Below are 18,285 nucleotides of genomic sequence, written 5' to 3'. Positions count from 1 at the left end.
AGTTGCACTAACTATATATCGCGCACCCGCAATCCACTGCTGATCATGTCACATATTACATCATTCATGACATGGTCAGTGACATCACTGATGACATCACTGATGACATCTCAAATGACATCACTGATGAGATCACTGATGACGTCATCCAGTGACTGTGTGTTTCTGTGAAGTTTAAATATGTTTTACATATTGAAGAATGAGTAGATGTATAAGTGTCTGGACGAAGGATTTAGTAGGTGCATGACTGAATGTATGAGTGAGTGATTAAATGTGTCTCACTGAGTGCATGGGTTAGTGACTAAACTGTCTTAATTTGTGCATCATTATGTCTGTTGTTCTGTAAACTGCTGCATGTGTTGATCATTAGCTATACGAGAGGCTATATGTGTTATTAATTGGTTGCCCAAGTATTTCTATGGCAGATTGAGTTTGTGTGGGGGTGGCTGGAAGGTGTGTGACTCTATGCATAGATGTGTGAGCAGTTTATTCACTAGGTGTATGAGTTCAAGACTGCATGTGGAAACAGCTACATGGGCAGTTGACTGTGTGCATGAGTGTATTGATGAGTGAATGGATATCTCAATGCTACATGTCATAGTAAGTACATATGTTAAACATAGTACATGTGAGAGTTGGCATATATAAATAACTGTGCATGAGAGCCACTGAATGAGTGAGTGGTTGTATCGATCATTGTGAACTTGTATCAGGGATTGTATAAGAGAGTAAATATGTGTTAGTATATGTTTCAATAAGTAAGGTGTGTTTAACTGTATAGTTGAAGAAATGGAGGTGAGATTGTTTCTTTGCATGACTGACTGGGTGTGTGAGTAACTCCATGGATGAGTGGCAGTGTGTGAGTGTCTGTATACACTGAGTGTATCTAAGGTTATATTAGAGTCTGAAGAGGTTTATCGTATTAGCACAAGAATGATGTCAAATGAGATGTCATCAGTGATGTCATCAGTGATGTCATTTGAGATGTCATCAGTGATTTCATCAGTGATGTCACTGACCATGTCATGAATGATGTAATATGTGACATGATCAGCAGTGGATTGCGGGTGCGCGATATATAGTTAGTGCAACTAACTATATATGGAATTTCAATGGTTTTGTGTGAGTAAAATAAGGTTTTTTAAATGCTAATTCCTAACTATATATGGTCTATAACCTATGGTTTTTTCAGTGAATTTTCAAGGTTTTGTAAATGCTAATTCCTAACTATATATGGTCTATAACCTATGGTTTTTTCAGTGAATTTCAATGGCTTTTTAATAGCAAATATCATAAGCTGTCGAATGTCAAGTACGTGGTAAGTGAAAACATTTTCGTGTTTATGCACACTGATCTGCTTTGAATGGTGCCCCCCCCCCTCATTTCTATTAGGAGTACTCTCTCTTTGCAGATAGTGAAAGGTAGTTAACGCAGGCCTTTGCCCCCGTTGTAATCCGTCGTGCCTGCTTCTCTCTCCATTTGATTGATTGTTATCCAAGTATTTACTATTTTAGAATTAGTTCTATTTGGTTCATTCTCTATTTACAAACAAACACAGAGTCGCAATACTCTGTTTAGTCTTTGCAGATAACGAAAAATCGTGTAAAAAAAAAGAAAAGGAATCGAGCAAAATCAGTAGGCCACTAATGGGATCTCTTTTTGACCTCGCTAAAATAGAAACATTAGGAACAACCCCTCATGACAAATACAAAACTAGTGAGATGAACTGAACTCCACACAATGATGGCTGCAAAACAGCTCGGCTCCGCCACCCACCCCGCCCAAAATAACGATAAAGAGCGGCTGCCATGATTGGTTGCGGAATGGCCACGACGGAGCTACGAAATGGTGCTGCTCTCATGCTAACCCCAGCTTCAGTCTGAAACATCCAGAAACACTGTAGACTACCAATTCGATCAGTTCCGGTAGCGCCCCAATGTAACCCGGTAGAGAACAACTAGCCCTCCCCTCTTTGACTGATGGTTCTTGTTGCCTGTCCCTTCTGTTGTCATTTAACAGAACTATTTAGCCTGCTGAAAGGGGTTGTGTTTCGACCGCTGGTTGGTGGAGACATTTTGACTATATTCTGGACCTGCGTTGTCGCGTAATGCGTCATATGACGCGCCGCGTTAGCGCATCCGGAAGTCATCCGGGGCGCGCAGCGCGTAACGTAAGCATAACAAGTCATGTGACTTGTTAATAAAACTTTTCATTGGTTCATTTTACTTTTCTTATTCTAATGATGAAAGCCTTGGTCATATCACCTAAAAATTACGCTTTTAATTACTTCCGAACATTATTTTTTCTTAAATATATGTTATAATGTTCCAGGCTAATGTACTTTCCCGGAAATTTTACAACTGTCCTGCAAGTAAAATATATTCTTTTTTCGAGAAAAAGAGCGTTTCTTCGTCCCATGACGGAGCCGTTGAGCAAAAGAGGGTCGACCTGCTGTCTTAGTCGCCGATACGCCTGAATATGAGATTCTTATCGATCACTTTATGTTGCAGGAATAGAAAACACAACAGCCCTTGACCATTTATCTTTACTGCGTTCCTTCGTATTATACCTTTTACCCTTCATGTAATTGGTCTGCTTTATTTCACTTGCCTTTTAATGATTCTAAAACAGTGACTATTATTAAAAACTTTACCAATGTATATACTACTACCATGTTTTCTTTTAAAAACCTTTATTGTGAAAATTTCATTATACAAATACGAGCCTATAACCACGTGGGCCTGCCACGGAGCAAACTGTAATCGTATATGATGAATAGACATTTACACTGTAGAGGAACGTAACGGGCGGGCCATTAGGTTGCAAGAACTAAGGTGTCTAACAGTTACGGAATCGGTGGACGTACATTTTATAATTAAAATACGACAGGGCCAGTTACAATAAAATTATCTAGATATACATTTGCGGGCAAGTACCATGGGTGACGTTAATTCGAACTTTCAACAGCACAGTAATCAATAACACATCAGAACTTAATATCAATAGGGATGTCGAAATATTCAATCAATTCTCGTCCCCGCCCGCCATGTGCTTCAAAACTGCATACGTAGCTCGTGATTTCAAGGTTCTGCAACCAGTACACAACAAGGAGTTACGAGTCCCATTTATTCCGGCGCCATTTTGGGCGAGGACGGGCAGGTCCAGGATATAGTCAAAATGTCTCTACCAACCATCGACTATGATGATGTTCATATGCTGTATTTATTAGAGTAACACTCATCTGTCCACATGAAATTAATTTACCACAATCTAAACATGTCATTTTAATCTTTCCAAAGTTCTTCTAAATATTTGGGACCGTTTCCCTTGCCTCTGAAGCTCTCAGTGCCACTTCTTTGATGAATGTACTAGCAGGTCAGGGGTTCTCCTCCAAATCTCTCTTTTATGCAGCACTATAATTAATTGGTGCCACCTCTCCATATGACGATGCATGGTATAGTTACCACAACTATATTTTTTTCGGTTCCTCTGGAGAGTTCATCGTGGCAGATGAAGCGTGTAACGTACCGGGCATTTACCTTTTTTTGCATGTACTGGAAAGGAAAAAAAAATCGAGCGTCCAAGTTCTAAGGTGTCCCAGGGCCATTTTAGTGGACCAGGCCCAAATCCAAAGAACAGGCCGCCATTTTGAGAGTCCTCTTGCAGCCGCCTGTCGCTGTAGCATCAAGAGCAGCCGAAACTCAGCTGAATGGCAACTGAAACGGTAAATGGGCGCCCCACTACATTTCAGCATTGTAGGATGACCACACCAGTACAGCAACTTGCTAGACATCACCTCGGTGCCATCCGGATCTCGGCGCCCCACTGCAGATGAAGAGCCTCTCAACTATGAAACCACCACGGTGACATCCGGATCTTGGCGCGTTGTGCTGCCTTCGGCCTATTCGCACATCGGTCCGCTACTGACGCCATCTCACAGGCTAATGGGGTGACCCACGCCGAGTTTCAGCATTGTAGGATGACCACACCAACTTGCTAGACATCACCTCGGTGCCATCCGAATCTTGGCATCTCAACGCCTAGTGGTATCTTCCATACAGAAAATATTGTTACGCTGCCTTTGGCCCCATTCGCACATCAGTCCGCAACTTAGACATCACCTCGGTGCCATCCGGATCTTGGCATCTCAGCGCCTTGTGGTGTCAGTCAGAAAATATTGTTGCGTTGCCTTTGGCCCCATTCGCACATCAGTCCGCTACTGACACCATCTCACAGGCCAATAGGGCGCCCCACGCCGACTTTTACCATTGTACGATGGCCACACCAGTGGCACAACTTGCTAGACATCACCTCGGTGCCATCCGAATCTTGGCATCTCAACGCCTAGTGGTATCTTCCATACAGAAAATCTTGTTACGCTACCTTTGGCCCCATTCGCACATCGGTCCGCAACTTAGACATCACCTCGGTGCCATCCGGATCTTGGCATCTCAGCGCCTTGTGGTGTCTTCTACTCCGAAAATATTGTAGAAAATATTGTTGCGCTGCCTTTGGCCCCATTCACACATCAGTCCGCTACTGACACCATCTCACAGGCCAACAGGGCGCCCCACGCCGACTTTTACCATTGTACGATGGCCACACCAGTGCCACAACTTGCTAGACACCACCTCGGTGCCATCCGGATCTTGGCATCTCAGCGCCTTGTGGTGTCTTCAAATCAGAAAATATTGTTGCGCTGCCTTTGGCCCCATTCGCACATCGGTCCGCTACTGACGCCATCTCACAGGCCAACGGGGCGCCCCACGCCGACTTTCAACATTGTAGGATGGCCACAGAAGTGCGACAACTTACTAGACACCACCTCGGTGCCATCCGGATCGTGGCGCGTTGTGCTGCCTTCGGCCTATTCGCACATCGGTACGCTACTGACGCAAACTCACAGGCCAACGGGGCGCCCCACGCCGACTTTCAGCATTGTAGGATGGCCACACCAGTGCGGCAACTTGCTACACACCACCTCGGTGCCATCCGGATCTTGGAATCTCAGCGCCTAGTGGTGTCTTCTATTCCGAAAATATTGTTGCGCTGCCTTCGGCCCCATTCACACATCGATCCGCTACTGACACCATCTCACAGTCCAACGGGGCGCCCCACGCCGACTTTCAGCATTGTAGGATGGCCACACCAGTGCGGCAACTTACTAGACACCACCTCGGTGCCATCCGGATCTTGGCGCGTTGTGCTGCCTTCGGCCTATTCGCACATCGGTCCGCTACTGACGCAAACTCACAGGCCAACGGGGCGCCCCACGCCAACTTTCAGCATTGTTGGATGGCCACACCAGTGCGGCAACTTACTAGACACCACCTCGGTGCCATCCGGATCTTGGCGCGTTGTGCTGCCTTCGGCCTATTCGCACATCGGTCCGCTACTGACGCAAACTCACAGGCCAACGGGGCGCCCCACGCCGACTTTCAGCATTGTTGGATGGCCACACCAGTGCGGCAACTTACTAGACACCACCTCGGTGCCATCCGGATCTTGGTGCGTTGTGCTGCCTTCGGCCTATTCGCACATCGGTCCGCTACTGACGCAAACTCACAGGCCAACGGGGCGCCCCACGCCGACTTTCAGCATTGTAGGATGGCCACACCAGTGCTGCAACTTGCTGGACACCACCTCGGTGCCATCCGGATCTTGGCGCATTGTGTTGCCTTCGGCCTATTCGCACATCGGTCCGCTACTGACGCCGCCTCACGTGCCAACGGGGCGCCCCACGCCGACTTTCAGCATTGTAGGATGGCCACACCAGTGCTGCAACTTGCTGGACACCACCTCGGTGCCATCCGGATCTTGGCGCGTTGTGTTGCCTTTGGCCTATTCGCACATCGGTCCGCTACTGACGCCGCCTCACGTGCCAACGGGGCGCCCCACGCCGACTTTCAGCATTGTAGGATGGCCACACCAGTGCTGCAACTTGCTGGACACCACCTCGGTGCCATCCGGATCTTGGCGCGTTGTGTTGCCTTCGGCCTATTCGCACATCGGTCCGCTACTGACGCCGCCTCACGTGCCAACGGGGCGCCCCACGCCGACTTTCAGCATTGTAGGATGGCCACACCAGTGCTGCAACTTGCTGGACACCACCTCGGTGCCATCCGGATCTTGGCGCGTTGTGTTGCCTTCGGCCTATTCGCACATCGGTCCGCTACTGACGCCGCCTCACGTGCCAACGTATTTTCTCCGCATTTTACACCCTATGCCGCATAACAGGTCATGTGACTTGTTTATAAAACTTTTCATTGGTTCATTTTACTTTTGGTTTCCTAATGATGGAAGGCTTGATCATGTGACCTAAAAACAACACTTTTCATTGGATGAAAACTTTTTTTTTTTCCCAAACGATGAAAGCCTCACCTTGTTTCTGGATGTTTCAGACTGAAGCTGGCGTCAGCATGAGAGCACCACCATCTCGTAGCTCAGTCGTGGTCATTCCGCGAGCAATCATGGCAGCCGCTCCCCACCAGAAGCCTGCAGGAGTCGGAGCCCCCAAAACTTTTGATGAATTCTCAAGGCGGAGGGGACGCTTTCGAGAATGGGGTCAAAGACCTAGCAGACAAGCGTCCGATTTCCAAGGTGTCCCAGGGCCATTTCAGTGGACCAGGCCCAAAAAGGAAACAGCCTGCCGCCATTTTGAGAGTCCTGTGACAGCCGCCTATCGCTGCACCGCAAGAGTGGGCGCAACTCAGCTGAATTGCGGCTTTTGACACAGTGGACCAAAAACGGACGGAATGGCAACTGAAACGGTAAAGGGGCGCCCCACTACAACAGATGACACTCCACCTGGAGAGGCCCGTTCACCGCCTCCCCCGGGGCGCCCCGCGCCGTTATTCGGAGCAGCATTGTAGGATACCAAAACCAGTGCGGCAACTTACTGGACATCACCTTGGTGCCATCGTTCTGCTGCCTTGGAACTATTCGCGCAACAGTTTGCTACTGATGACCCACCCCCCGCGACGCCCCATGCCGTTATTTGCTGGGTGGCAACTTACTAGACATCACTTTAGTGTCATCTAGATTTCAGCGCGTTCTGCTGCCTTGGAACTATTCGCACAACAGTTTGCTACTGATGACCCACCCCCCGCGACGCCCCACGCCGGAAATCTGGACGTTGTGCTACGTTGGGACTATTCGCACAGCCGACCGCTACTTCGTTGTTTTTCCCTAAAAATGTTTATATGTTATTACTATTTTTGTTTTCTTGTATATATTGATAAATTATTAAAGTTTTATAATCTTACTACTTTGTCGGAGTGCTATATATTTTTAATGTGACACATAATTGTAAAAACTTTGATGTACAAAGAGTCATCCCTGGAATCTTCCGCTTCAGGCTCGGTCCCCTCCCCAATCACAATACAGGATGGTTTTCAGATAATAGCAACGCTTCTGCTGTGACGGATCTCATCGAGTGTGGGCCTTGATCTACTATAACTCCTTTGAAGAGGGGTGATTCTTTACAGCTGTGGCCATAAACTACATCTGCAGGGCTAGCTGATACCCTAGGACCAGCCTGGACAATCGGACACAGAGGAAAAGGAGTGTCAGAGGGTGCGGTAGTGAATAGGGCGAAAGGGAGGTGTCGGGCGGGCACAGGGTGTGATTCTCAGGGAAGAGCAGCGCAGATGGGGGGAGGTTTATTACCCATGCATAAGACAGAGAGCGGGGGTGACCACTGCCTGGGGGAGATGCTTGCGAGGGTGGGGAGCCATGCTAAGGATCGACAGCGTGCACAGAGTGGGTCTGGTCAAGGCATCTAAAATGGCTGCCGTGCACGACAAAAGTGTGGCATTTGAAAAAAGACAAGATGGCGCAGACAATGTTTTTCAACACTTCCTGATTTCCTTCGAATCGAACGTTAACAGACGTTGGGGCATATTACCAAAGTTAAGCGATATTTATCCCTAACGATGCTTAGCAACAATTTTTTTACCGTCAGAAATTATCGCAGATAAACCTTGCTATTATCAAGGTTTATCGGAAATACGATAAAAAACGACCGCAATGCATTAATATCGCTGAAAACTCAGCGATATTCATGCATTACCGAGCTAATGCTCTTAGCCATGTTATCCACCTCCCATTGGATAACATGGCTAAGAACTGCTCAGGGCAGGTGGTAGCTTTTGGAGATATTCGCGCTTATCTCGAATATTTCCAAAAGTTGATAATAGGAGATAGCGATGTTAGCGACTGTTTCCAGTCGCTAACATCTTGGCATGCCCACTTTGCATGTCATTAGTGATAAATATCACTCACATGCAAAGTGGGGCCCAAGATGGTCGCTATATTCTACTAGCCGTCGCTAACTGGTGTTAGCAACAGCTAGGTAATACACATATAATTTTATCTCCGCGAAGCGGAGCGCTGTTACAGATATATATCTTGTTTCTGAACGTTAATTTCTCAAAATGCACTGAAGCACATATATTGAGACCTAGCAAAGGCACATCGGGCTACCAGTCCCTACAATTTTGCCAAGTTTCGTGCAAATCCATTCAGCTGTTCGATCCTACCGAGAGACAAGATGGCGGCCGCTACGGACTGTTTGGAATTTTTACAGACACCGGAGAGCCAATCAGCTTCGCTTCGCAAAGCTCCGTAACGCGAAAAGTACGCGAAGCGGTGCGCTGTTACAGATATATATCTTTTTTTGAACGTTAATTTCTCAAAATCCACTGGAGCACATATATTGAGATCTAGCAAAGGCACATCGGGCTACCAGTCCCTACAATTTTGCCAAGTTTCGTGCAAATCCATTCAGCTGTTCGATTATTATTATTTTTATTTTTTTTTGCCCCGCGGGGCCCTTTTAAAACCTCCACATCAAACCTAGGGGGTGAGCGACAATGTACTATGCCCCCTTATGGTCATTTGCCCCTTCGCTTTGGCCTCCTCTTGTCTCTCGATCCTACCGAGAGACAAGATGGCGGCCGCTACGGACTGTTTGGAATGTTGACAGACGCCGGAGAACCAATCAGCTTCGCTTCACAAAGCTCCGTTGCGCGTAAAGTACGCGTCCTGGGACGCTGCCAGGTCCGCTGTTACAGATATATATCTTTTTTTAAATGTTAATTTCTCAAAATCCACTGGAGCACATATATTGAGACCTACAAAAGGCACATCGGGCTACCAGTCCCTACAATTTTGCCAAGTTTCGTGCAAATCCATTCAGCCGTTCGGGCTAAAAGTGAGGCCAAGCGCCCTATGGAAAACTCAATGTTAAAAACACGTTTTGGGACCCCCCTTTTTTCTCGGCCCCCCCTTGACGAACCCCCCCCAAATTTTCAAGGGCTGCTCAGAAACAAAATGTGCCATTTTCCTGAAAATTTCAGCAAATTCCGTCCACAAACGCCAAAGTTATTAGACATAGAATTTTCAAAAAACCCATAGAGAAAAAATCCTAACTATATATACCTACTGGCGACCGCCAGTAGGTAATATATATATATATATATATATATATATATATATATATATATATATATATATATATATATATATATATATATATATATATATTACCTACTGGCAATAGCCAGTAGGTATATATAGTTAGGACCTAGCTACCATAGGAAATCCGCAACATTCTATTGGGAATAACTTTGGCGCCGGTTGAGGAATTTGCGTGTAATTTTTGAAACTTTAGGCCAGCTCCGCTCTGCGTCTTCCCTGGAAATTTGGGGGGGATTCGTCATGCGGGGGCTGAGAAAAAAGGGGGGTCCCAAAACGTGTTTTCCCCATGTTAATTTTCATAGGACGAATAGACAAGGCTACAGCCCGAACCACTGAATGGAATTACACCAAACTTTGCAAAATTGTAGGGACTGGTACGCAGAAGTGCCTTTTGATTAAATGGTGTAAATCCCTCCAGTAGTTCCTGAGAAAATCAAAAGAAAAAATATATATATATCTGGTCGGAGCCTAACCAACCATCTCATTGTGAGATCTGATTGGCTGTCAGCACTTCATCCAAGAAGTGTTGGCAGCCATCTTGGGACCAATATACATGATAGCACCTCATTAAAAAGCATTGCAGTTAATAGAAGGTTTTAGGACTTTAGTTACATTATAAATCATTTGTTGATGGTACCAAACTCATTTTAGGAATTGTGGTGTGTTCTAAGGTGATTTTACCATGTGAAAAAGCCTTCTGCTGGGAAATCATGAATCATGTTTGAAAGAAAACTATTATCTCATGCTTTTCCCACAGTGGTTTGGAAGGGGATCTATAAGCTAAACTGAAAGCATATTTTCTGTAAATTCACATTATCTTTCTCAGTCATGTGAGAATGAAGTCTGACATTCTCAGTAAAACATGTACATCCAACAAGGACAGAGACTGTCAGTTGACTCCTTTGTGTTCTACTGCAGCTTCCCGGAGTGTTCTAAAGAACAACTAGAGCGCTAACAGTCCTACTTATTACAAAGGTATGGCCACCTGAAGCCATCTTGATTGGAATAAAGTGGTAAGTCTTAAAACATTTAATTTAAAAAGGAACAAAATGAGGGGATTCATTTTGCCATAGAAAGTATGATTAGTGCTGCAGAAAGAAAAATGAGGGCACGTTTTGAGTGACTTCTCAAATCCTCTTGTATTTCATTAAAAAATTCTGACATGCAGTCTCCCAAGATGGCCACCAGAGACAAAAGAGCCCAAATGTAGCCCAAATAGCACCCAGATGTAGCCCAAGTATAGCCCAATGACAGAATGTCCCAGAGTGTTCTAAAGAACAACTAGAGCGCTAACAGTCTTACTTATGACAAACGTATGGCACACCAGAATCCATCTTGATTGGAATGAAGTGGTAACTCTTAAAACATTTAATTTAAAAAGGAACAAAATGAGGGTGTATATTTTGCCATAGAAAATATGATTAGTGCTGCAGAAAGAAAAATTAGGGCACATTTTGAGTGACTTCTCAAATCCTCTTCTATTGCATTAAACAATTCTGACATGCAGACTGAAACATGCACTTTGAATACCAGCAGCAGACTTCCCTGGTGAGCAGTAGATTTACTACAGTGATCTAATGAGCAACTAGAGTGCTAACATTCAGAATTTATGGCAAATGTGTGACACATCTGAATGCCTTCTTGATGGAACCAAAGTACACAAGCATTGAAAATGCAATAGATCTCGCCCTCGTTTAAGTTAAAGTCATTCTGTTTGTAATGAGGTGGCTTTTAGCTTTGCTTTTAATAGTGTTTTTCAAACTTTCATGTAAATAACATGCATATGTATGCATATATGTATATGTATGCATGCATTTATATTTGTATTTATATAGATATGCAGATTATATATGTTTATATATGTATGTATATATATTCACTGAAAAAACCATAGGTTTCAGGCCTTATATAGTTAGGAATTAGCTTTTAAAAAAACCTTTGAAATTCACTCAAAAAACTATAAGTTTTAGGGGTGTTATAGTTAGCTCGACATTTCACTCATACAAAACCATTGAAATTGCTCCTATATAGTTAGTTGTACTAACTATATTTCGTGCACCCGCAATCCACTGCTGATGATGTCACATATTACATCATTCATGACATGGTCAGTGACATCACTGATGACATCTCAAATGACATCAATGATGACATCACTGATGACATCATCCAGTGAATGTGGTTTGCTTCGTTATTTAAATATGCATTATATATATAGCAATTTGCATTGAAGTATGGGTGGATATATAAAAATAAATATTTGGATGGAGGACTTTAACAATGTATAGTGTCTCACTATATATAGTGGATAGTGACTAAACTGTGTGAATATCTGTATCACTTTGTCAGTTGTTGTGTAAACTGGTTCTTCAGTTGGTTACTAGCTATGTGAAAGTCTATATTAGTTATTGATTAGTTAATTGAGTATCTGTATGGGAGAGTGAATGTGTGTGTGGTTCGGTGGAGGGTGTGTGACTACCCAAAGATGTGTGAATGGTTGATTCAGTAGATATATGAAGTTAAAACTACATGTTCTAACAGTTGTTTGGGTGAGTGAATATCTTTATGGGTGTGGTGATGAGCAAATATATTTCTCAATGGTACATGTCCAACAAACTAGAAAAATAAAAGGCAGTGTATGTGTCAGTTGTTGTATATAAACAAGTATACATAAGACTCAATGATTGTGTGAGTGACTGTATGGATAACTGTATACTTGTAATAATGATTTTATAATATACTAAATATGACTTACTATCTAAATGAATAGATGAAGTGGTGTTTGTATAAGTGTGTAGCTAACTAAATATGTAATTATGATCCATTGTTTGCATAAGTGAGTAGGATAACTTCATATGTGGATAGGTTGTGTGCTGGTGTGTAATGTCGATATAGGTGTATAAGTATTTTTTATAGTGTTCTATTTTTCATTGACAGCATGTATGAGTGAATCTACAGGTAAGTGATTAGATGTGTGTATACATCTAGGAATTAATGAGTGGGTTTTTAAATACTTGTATTGCTGTGTCACTGGATTCAAATATGATACTCTGTATTTTACAAAGAGTGATGAAAGATGTTACTAGTGTATGAAAAGGTGTATGTGATTGTCACGTGGATGATGTCATCAGTGATGTCATCATTGATGTCATTTGAGATGTCATCAGTGATGTCACTGACCATGTCATGAATGATGTAATATGTGACATCATCAGCAGTGGATTGCGGGTGTGCGAAATATAGTTAGAACAACTAACTATATAGGAGCAATTTCAATGGTTTTGTATGAGTGAAATGTCCAGCTAACTATAACACCCCTAAAACTTATAGTTTTTTGAGTGAATTTTAAAGGTTTTTTAAAAGCTAATTCCTAACTATATAAGGCCTGAAACCTATGTTTTTTTCAGTGAATTTGCAAGGTTTTTAAAATGCTAATTCCTAACTATATAATGCCTGAAACCTATGGTTTTTTCGGTGAATTTGCAAGGTTTTTAAAATGCTAATTCCTAACTATATAAGGCCTGGAACCTATGTTTTTTTCAGTGAATTTGCAAGGTTTTTTAAATGCTAATTCCTAACTATATAATGCCTGAAACCTATGGTTTTTTCAGTGAATTTGCAAGGTTTTTTAAATGCTAATTCCTAACTATATAAGGCCTGAAACCTATGGTTTTTTGATTGAATTTCAATGGTTTTTTAAATGACAATTTTTAAATGTATTCATTTGGGGGGTTTTTATACTGATTTACTACATTTTTGCAGGCAGGTGTTCAGAGGGCACGCCCCCTTTTAACAACACTCTGCAGCGCAACCCCTGGCTCGTTTGCAGAGGAGGAACTAATTCCCCTTGCATACTGGGGGTCCCTTGGGGGCAACTAGCCCACCAGGAGCCTCCAGTATAAGCCAGGGGGCTGCATTGCAGAGAGGTGTAATGAGGCCACACCCTTTTTATACACCTCTCTGCAACGCAGCCCCAGGGCATGTTTGCAGAGGGGGAACTAATTCCCCTTGCATTACTGGGGGTCCCTGGGGGCCAACTAGCCCACCTGGAACCTGCAGTATGCGCCAGGGGGCTGCATTGCAGAGAGGTGTAATGAGGCCACACTCTTTTTTACACCTCTCTGCAGCGCAACCCCTGGCGTGTTTGCAGAGTAGGAACTAATTCCCCTTGCATACTGGGGGTCCCTGGGGGCCAACTAGCCCACCAGGAGCCTCCAGTATGCTCCAAGGGGCTGTGTTGCTTTACCCCGGGGGCGGCAGACCCCGGGGAAGTGTGGGGGGATTGTGGACCCCCCACACTTCTTTATCACTATGCCCCCGTGATTTGGTCCCCCCGTGAGGTAATTTTTCAAAAAACAGACCAGGTTTTAAAAAAAAAAAAATGTGGTCCTTTTTTGTCCTTGTGGGACCACCTGGGCAGGCCTAGGGTGTCAGGGTGTATCTACCCTGCCCCCTTTTTGTGTTCTTCACGTTTGTTTTTTTGCTTTCTTTTGCCTTTGTCTATCGAGCACAAGATGAATGCCAACACTTCCTGGTTAGAAGTGTTGACAGCCAATGAGCATGCAGCTTTCTCGGGAAGGCATGCTGATTGGCTGCCACTGCCTGTCAACACTAGCACAAGATGGATGCCAACACCTACTGGTTAGAAGTGTTGACAGCCAATGAGCATGCAGCTTTCTCAGGAAGGCATGCTAATTGGCTGCCACTGTATGTCAACACTCCAAACCAGGAAGTGTTGGCAGCCATCTAGTGCCTCGGTAGAACGAAGGCACAAGAAAGCAGTGAAACAAAGGTGCAAAACACGCAAAGGGAGCAGGGTAGAAGTACCCTGACCCCCTAGGCCTGCTCAGGGGGTCCCACAACGAATCGCGATATTCCGAACGATTGAAAATGACTTTTCTTGAGAAACATTTGGATTTGGATTATGATGTCCTATACTTTCGAATTTTTGAAAGACTGACTTTGAGGATGCTATAAATTACTCAAGTCTGCCCGAATTGTGTGGGTAAAATTGATACCTAGTCACTTTGAATAAGAATGTACTTATGTCTCGTCTAACAGTTGGAAGAAATATCTAGTTATATGACAACAGGATACCGACATAACTTGAAGAAAATAAGAACGCCCTGAAGAAGTTCTGTTGTACAGAACGAAACGCGTCGGCTGGCTGTGGTACATAAACTTAAGGAAAATAAAAGCATTTGAATATACACCAAGATTCAGCGCTTCAATAAGGACTCTAAGTGATATGATTTGATTGGACTTGTTGTGGAAGTGGTGCTGTGCCACATTTTGGAATATTCTCCGCTACTCTCTACTACTCACTCTCTACTACTCCACTACTCTCTAATACTCACTCTCTACTACTCATTCTCTACTACTCTACTACTCTCTACTACTCTCTCTCTACTACTCATTCCCTACTACTCACTATCTACTACTCTCTACTACTCACTCTCTACTACTCTCTACTCTCTACTACTCACTCTCTACTACTCACTCTACTACTCACTCTCTACTACTCTCTACTACTCACTCTCTACTACTCTCTCTCTACTACTCTCTACTACTCACTCTACTACTCACTCTCTACTACTCTCTACTTTTCTCTCTCTCTGCTACTCACTCTTTACTACTCACTCTCTACTACTCTCTACTACTCACTCTCTACTACTCACTCACTACTACTCTCTACTACTCACTCTTTACTACTCTTTACTACTCACTCTCTACTACTCACTCTCTACTACTCTCTACTACTCACTCTACTACTCTCTACTACTCACTCTCTGCTACTTTCTCTACTGCTCTCTACTACTCTCTACTACTCACTCTCTACTCTCTATTACTCACTCTCTACTCTCTACCTCTCTATCTCTCTCTACTAGTCTCTACCTCTCTACCTCTACCTCTCTACCTCTACCTCTCTACCTCTCTCTACATGCACACATATACACATATATATGCATATATATGCATATGCATTTATATATATGTATGTGTGTATATATATATACATACATATATATACATATATAATCTGCATATCTATATAAATACAAATATAAATGCATGCATACATATACATATATGTATACATATGCATGTTATTTACATGAAAGTTTGAAAAACACTAATAAAAGCAAAGCTAAAAAGCCACCTCATTACAAACAGAATGGCTTTAACTTAAACGAGGGCGAGATCTATTGCATTTTCAATGCTTGTTTATTTTGGTTCCATCAAGAAGGCATTCAGATGTGTCACACATTTGCCATAAATTCTGAATGTTAGCACTCTAGTTGCTCATTAGATCACTGTAGTAAAGCTACTGCTCACCAGGGAAGTCTGCTGCGGGTATTCAAAATGCATGTTTCAGTCTGCATGTCGGAAATATTTTAATGAAATAGAAGAGGATTTGAGAAGTAACTCAAAATGTGCCCTAATGTTTCTTTCTGAAGCAGTAATCATACTTTCTATGGCAAAATGAACCCCCTCATTTTGTTCCTTTTTAAATTAAATGTTTTCAGACTTACCACTTCATTCCAATCAAGATGGCTTCTGGTGTGCCATACTTTTGTCATAAGTAAGACTGTTAGCGCTCTAGTTGTTCTTTAGAACACTCTGGGACATTCTGTCATTGGGCTATACTTGGGCTACATCTGGGTGATATTTGGGCTACATTTGGGCTCTTTTGTCTCTGGTGGAGATCTTAGGAGACTGCATGTCAGAATTTTTTAATGAAATAGAAAAGGATTTGAGAAACCACTCAAAATGTGCCCTAATTTTTCTTCCTGCAGCACTAATCATACTTTCTATGGCAAAATGAATCCCCTCATTTTGTTCCTTTTTAAATTCAATGTTTTCAGACTTACCACTTCATTCCAATCAAGATGGCTTCTGATGTGCCATACTTTTCTCATAAGTAAGACTGTTAGCGCTCTAGTTGTTCTTTAGAACAATCTGGGACATTCTGTCATTGGGCTATACTTGGGCTACATCTGGGTGATATTTGGGCTACATTTGGGCTCTTTTGTCTCTGGTGGCCATCTTGGTAGCCTGCATGTCAGATTTTTTTAATGAAATGGAAGAGGATTTGAGAAGTCACTCAAAATGTGCCCTAATTTTTTTTCTGCAGCACTAATCATACTTTCTATGACAAAATATACCCCCTCATTTTGTTCCTTTTTAAATAAATATTTTAAGAGTTACCACTTTATTCCAATCAAGATGGCTTCAGGTGTGCCATACCTTTGTAATAAGTAGGACTGTTAGCGCTCTAGTTGTTCTTTAGAACACTCTGGGAAGCTGCAGTAGAACACAAAGGAATCAACTGACAGTCTCTGTCCTTGTTGGATGTACATGTTTTACTGAGAATGTCAGACTTTATTCTCACATGACTGAGAAAGATAATGTGAATTTACAGAAAATATGCTTTCAGCTTAGTTTATAGATCCCCTTCACAACCACTGTGGGAAAAGCATGAGATAATAGTTTTCTTTCAGACATGATTCATGATATCCCAGCAGAAGGCTTTTTCACATGGTAAAATCACCTTAGAACACACCACAATTCTTAAAATGTGTATGGTACTATCAACAATTGATTTATAATGTAACTAAAGTCTTAAAACCTTCTATTAACTGCAATGCTTTTTATTGAGGTGCTATCATGTATATTGGTCCCAAGATGGCTGCCAACAGTTTCTGGTTTGGAGTGTTGACAGACAGTTGACAGCCAATCCATGCGCTTTATAAATAATTTTAAATTCAAATTCAAATTCAATCAGCATGCAGCTCGTGCTCGGAAAGGTAAGCTTACAGTAAGCTTACAGTAAGCTGCTATAGATATATATATTTTTTCTCTTTTGATTTTCTCAGGAACTACTGGATTTTCACCAAATATAGAAAAGGCACTTCTGCATACCAGTCCCTACAATTTTGCCAGGTTTGGTGTAATTCCGTTCAGCGGTTCGGGCTGTAGCCTTGTCAGAATGTCCTATGGAAATTAACATGGGGAAAACACGTTTTGGGACCCCCCTTTTTTCTCAGCCCCCACTTCATGAATCCCCCCCGAAACTTTCAGGGAAGGAGCGCAGCGGAGCTGGCCAACATTTTAAAAAATTACACGCAAATTCCTCAACCCGCGCCAAAGTTATTCCCAATAGAATGTTGCGGATTTCCTATGGTAGCTAGGTCCTAACTATATATACCTACTGGCTATTGCCAGTAGGTAATACACATACATATATATAAATGCATATATATGCATATATATATATATATGTGTATATGTGTGCGTGTAGATAGACCGAGGCACAAGAAAGCAGAAAAACAAACGTGAAGTACACAAAAAGGGGGAAGGATAGATACACCCTGACCCCCTAGGCCTGCCCAGGTGGTCCCACAAGGACAAAAAAGGGCCACATTTAAAAAAAAAACCTGGTCTGTTTTTTTAAAAATTACCCCCTCCCCGGGGGTCCACAATCCCCCCACACTGCCCCGGGGACCGCCGCCCCCGGGGCAAAGCAACGCAGCCCCTTGGCACATACTGGAGGCTCCTGGTAGGCTACTTGGCCCCCAGGGACCCCCAGTATGCAAGGGGAATTAGTTCCTATTCTGCAAACACGCATGGGGTTGCGCTGCAGAGAGGTGTAAAAAGGGTGTGGCCTCATTACACCTCTCTGCAATGCAGCCCCCTGGCGCATACTGCAGGTTCCAGGTGGGCTAGTTGGCCCCCAGGGACCCGCAGTATTTAAGGGGAATTAGTTCCCCCTCTGCAAACACGCCCGGGGGCTGCGTTGCAGAG

This window comes from Lissotriton helveticus, chromosome 6 (assembly GCF_964261635.1).
Source record: "Lissotriton helveticus chromosome 6, aLisHel1.1, whole genome shotgun sequence".
NCBI classification, from domain to species: domain Eukaryota; kingdom Metazoa; phylum Chordata; class Amphibia; order Caudata; family Salamandridae; genus Lissotriton; species Lissotriton helveticus.
This window is presented reverse-complemented; position numbering follows the sequence as displayed.